The sequence below is a fragment of the Charadrius vociferus genome, unplaced genomic scaffold (genome assembly GCF_000708025.1).
Source record: "Charadrius vociferus isolate BGI_N301 unplaced genomic scaffold, ASM70802v2 scaffold979, whole genome shotgun sequence".
Classification (NCBI taxonomy): Eukaryota; Metazoa; Chordata; class Aves; order Charadriiformes; family Charadriidae; genus Charadrius; species Charadrius vociferus.
Genome location: NW_009649952.1, coordinates 8,947 through 14,209, shown reverse-complemented (window position 1 = coordinate 14,209; position 5,263 = coordinate 8,947).

Sequence of the window (5,263 nt, the reverse complement as noted above, 5' to 3'; positions counted from 1 at the left end):
TGAGATCAGCTGGTACATACCCAGTGAGGGCCAGCCGTGGGTTGCATTGTGACCACACGACTTTCTTTAAAATGTAAAAGGCAGCTTGGAAAACAATTGCAGATGATGCTTTTGTTTCTTTCGGGCAGGGACAGAGTGGTTGTTTTTGTAGGCTGGATATCACAGATTTATTGTCACAGCCACAGAGGAGCACAGAGTTTTCCAGCAGCCGCCTCTGCCCAGCAGCCCCAGAGCTGCTCCGATGCCTCCTCGCCCCATCCTGCGGGGCAGGAGGGCGCTGGGGCGAGCGCGCAGCTCGGGGCGCTGCGACGTGCTGGGGCACACCCAGCTCTTTTCTGGGGGCGGCGAGGACTTTGAGTGGAGCCTGCAGGACTCAGGCACTTACCGCTTACCGTGGGTGTCAGGCACCCCGGCTCCTCTGAAAAGCTCACCCTGAAAAAAAGAGGGCGGAAAAAAAGAAAAAGGCAAAGTATGTGTGCTAAAACCTGGAAAAAACCCAAGTTCTCTAACCAGGTTGTCTCCCCAAAGTAACAATAAAAAATAAATAAATGGCAGTGTAGCTTATTTTCAGTTCCCAAGGACAGCTTAGCTGGGCTCATCACGTTGCTGATGGCTTTGTTGCTCATGAAGGAGCTCATAGGTATATGAAATTGTAATTTTATAAAAATAGAAATATATATATTTGCAGAATAATTAATAGCGTGTCTAAATAATTCAGTGACCTCTATTAAACCATAAGCATTGGTAAAATGCTTGTTGTCTTTTGTTTTGTTTTTTGCTGAAACTTAGAAGTGATTTTTTTTTCTTTTTGGAAAAGAATACCCTCTGAAAATAGATTGAATTTGAGAGGTATTTTTGACTATGAGCACCTTGGGGCTCTCCATGGGAAAGCCCGTGGCAGAGGTGGCGGGGGGGGGGTTCTTTTTTTTCTTTTTTGAATGGTGCTGAGGTCACTAAACCCAGCGCCATGGAAATACAGTTCTGACTTGAATCCACAAAAGCAAGAAATTCAAAATGAAGGGAACGTGCCTGAGCGAGGTGTCGTGCGTGACTTACTCGGCTGTGCCCACGCGGCGCAGCCCAACCGTGCTCTGTACCTGCAAGAGCAAGCGGGATTAGTTCAGCCGTGCCGAAGGACCCCAGCATTTGAATATCTTGCCTCTGTGGGTTTGTAATAACCCAAATTACTGCTTTAAAACCATTTTTGCATGTAATTTACAATAGAGATGTGCAGTTTATTTTTATTTTATTGACTTTTTTCTGTGAGAAAAAAGAGTATTAAAATTTCTAAGTGATCAACCATCGTATTTCTGGCAACACCACGAGATAGCATCTGTTTAAATACAAGTTTAACAAATAAGATCAAATTAACTGTATGACATGAAATGGATTGCATCCTGTATGCTGTTCAGCCCAAATCTTTTTTTTTTTTTTTCCGTCTGTTATTCTTAATGTTTAATAAACTTTTAAATTTTTCTTCTCTCACCTGTGTGCTTCTTTGGTGTATCAGGGGTTGGGCAGAGGGCTTTTGGGAGGGGGTATTTGAATTCCCCCCCCCAGCCATAGGTTGGCTGTGAGTGCCCGCAGCCCCCGGCCTGGGCTGTGTCCCACCGCGGGGACCGACCCCAGCGCTGCCGGGGCCCCGTACGGCGTTGGCAGCCAGAGCTAACTCCCGGGTATAACCACACCAAACCTATTAGCTAATATAATGCTAAGTGTAGTATATTTACAACTATTTTGTATTTTAATAAAGTATTTTACTTATATATAATAATATATATTACAATTACAGTGTACACTATATTTACGTACATATATATTTATATACATTTACATGCATATATAGCTATATACACATTTTATATACGCTATTGATCATGAGACATAATCACTTACTAATACGTAGTGTATGGACGGTAATACATCCATAAAAATTCTGTATGTTAAGGAGTATTTTTATTCTAGTTTACAAAATAACTTTACTTTGAATCACCATTAGACTTAATATTTTTATAGAAGACACAGCAGATACTACGTGCTTTGAGTTATATAGTTTATATGCAATACAGTGAGCAACAGAAAAAAAACAGTAAAAATAACATTGCTTACACTTTATACAAATTAGTCATTAAAATATATGTACACATGTATCTATGTATGTATATAGATATAAAGTTCTTGGTATGAAGGTCTGGTTTTGATATATATGTTACATATTATGCACAAAGTATATTTGTTATGATACACACACAAGTGTGCACGCACTCATGTCTCTCTCTACATCTACCCTGCCACGTAGCAGGGTACAGACTGCACACGCACACACACACACACACACACAAAGGGCTTGGCTTTAATAGATCATATATATTACACACAAAATATATGTTTTAATAACACAGGCACTTGCTCAATCCCACCCCTGCTGTGTGTATATGCATGTGCACATGTGTTTCTATATCTGTATACCCACATAGCTGGATATAGATATAAATGTAATAACTATACTGTCATATAGCATATTTAAAAGCATTTACTTAATGAATATCCCAGAATCCCAGACTGGTCAGGGCTGGAAGGGCCCTCTGGAGCTCCCCCAGTCCCACCCCCCCGCCAGAGCAGGGGCACCTCCAGCAGTTGCACAGGACGGCGTCCAGGCGGGTTTGGAATGGCTCCGGAGTGGGAGACTCCCCCACCTCTCTGGGCAGCCTGTGCCAGCGCTCTGCCACCCTCACAGCAGAGAAGTTCCTCCTCAGGTTGAGATGGAACTTCCTATGGTCAAGTTTGTGCCCATCACATCTTGTCCTATCACTGAGCACAACTGAAAAAAAGACTGTGCCCGTCCCCCTGGCACCCTCCCTTTAAGTGTTTATAAGCATTGATAAGATCCCCCCTCATTCTTCTTTTCTCTAGACTGAAAAGTCCCAAGTCTCTCAGTCTTTTCTCATAAGAGAGATGCTCTAATCCCCTAATCATCTTAGTAGCCCTTTGCTGGACCGTCTCCAGCAGTTTGCTGTCCTTCTTGAGTTGGAAGCCCAGAACTGGACACAATACTCTGTGACCTCACAAGGGCAGAGCAGAGGGGGAGGATGACAACCTTCAACCAGCTGGCTGCACCCCAGAATGCCATTTGCCTTCTTGGCAACATTGCTGTCTCACGGTCATCCTGTTGTCCATGAGGACTTTGAGGTCCACAGAGCCGTTCTCCAGGAAGACAGCCCCCAAACTGTACTGATGCATGGGGTTATTCCTCCCCAGATGCAGTACTCTACAGTTGCATACACCCCCATAAGTTAAAAAAAATAAAACCAAGGCCAAGTGGAAGGTCCTACATCTGGGTCGGGGCAATCCCAAGCACAAATACAGGCTGGGCGGAGAATGGATCGAGAGCAGCCCTCTAGAGAAGGGCCTGGGGTGGTTGGTTGAAGAGATACTCAACATGAGCTGGCAATGTGCGATCACAGCCCAGAAAGCCAACTGCATCCTGGGCTGCATCAGAAGCCCAGTGTGGCCAACAGGTCAAGGGAGGTAATTCTGCCCCTCTACTGTACTCTGGTGAGAACCCATCTGGAGTACTGCGTCCAGCTCTGGCACCCCCAACATAGGAAAGGCATGGATCTGTTGGGGTGGGTCCAGAGGAGGGCCATGAAGATGATCGGAGGGCCATGAAGACGGTCAGAGGGCTGGAGCACCTCTGCTGTGAGGACAGGCTGAGAGAGTTGGCGTTGTTCAGCCTGGAGAAGAGAAGGCTCCAGGGAGACCTTCTAGCGGCCTTCCAGAACCTCAAGGGGGCCTACAGGAGGCCTGGGGAAGGACTGTTTACATGGGCGTGTAGCGCTAGGACGAGGGGGAATGGCTTCAAACTGGAAGATGGTAGATTTAGATTAGATATCTGGAAGAAATTTTTCACTGTGAGGGTGGTGAGTCACTAGATCAGGTTGCCCAGAGAAGTTGTGGAAGCTCTGTCCCTGGAGGTGTTCAAGGCCAGGCTGAATGGGGCTTGGAGCAACCTAGTCTAGTGGGAGGTGTCCCTGCCTATGGCAGGGGGATTGGAACTCGATGATCTTCAAGGTCCCTTCCAACCTAAACCATTCTGTGATTCTACATGGACGATAACTTTTTCACTCAGGTGGTGGAGGAGCCAACAAGGAGGGGTGTACTGGGCCTAGTGGTGACAAACAAAGGGGGACTGGTGGAGGTTGGTTAAAGTTGGGGGCAGCCTTGGCTGAGCGATCATGAGACGATCGAGTTCAGGATTAAGTGTAGTATGCCTAAAGCGACAAGTCCCCCCCAAAAAGGGAAAAATCCCAACAAAAATAAGGTCAAAGGTTTTTTATTAATTAAATAGTAAATCACTTTTTGAAGAGCCGCTGTGCCCGCATGGCTGCCCGGATGCTGGGTCTGTCGCGTGGTGGTGTTGGTACCATGGAGAAGTGCCGGACGGACGAGTCCGTGCTCTCTGGGGCTTTCTGCAGCCCGGGCTGCTGCTGGGGTGTCTTGGGCTGCCTGGGATCTGGGGGCGACGGGCAGGGGTTAGCCCCCCTGCAGCCCATGGGGCGGGCAGCAGGGGTGGCGGGAGAGACCAGAGGGAGCCGGGGTGTGGGAAAACCTGGCACCCCACGGGTGCCCGGCCCTCCCTGCTGTGCCCTTCCCACCCTTGGGATCCCCTCCCCAATCCTGTCCCGGCCGTACCCTCCTTCGCTGTGAGCGTGGGCAGCTTTGCATCCAGCCGGTCCCTGGAGATGGGGTCATCCGTGCCCAACAGATTTATCACGTTGCACTGGGAAGGAGAGAGCGGGCTGGCTGAACCACGGGGCGAAGCCAGCATCCCCAGGCAGCCCTCCCACAGCCAGCGCTCCCGGGGGAAACTGAGGCACGCACCCCCCAGGGGCTCAGCCTCAGTCACCCCTGCCGTATCCCTACCTTTGTCATCCCTACCTTGTTGGGCAGCAGGAGCGGCTGGAGGCGCTGGCGGCGCTGCAGCGGGGTGGTGACAGTATGCCAGCCCCCGCAGCTCCGCGGCACGGTGGGGTACTTGGCCTCAGCCAAGGGTTCCCTGTAAGATGAGGCACGGGGATGCTCAGTGCCCAGCACCGTGGCACCCCGTGCTTCAGCCTACAACACTAGGGAGGGGAACAGGGGCTGCTCCCCAGTGGGGTCTGTCCCTCCCAGCTCCCCTTCGACTGCTGCAGGAGACACCCCACCTGTCCTGCTGGATCTGCCCTTTCCCCACAGCCCCGGTGAGCTGACCGTGGCAGGTCCC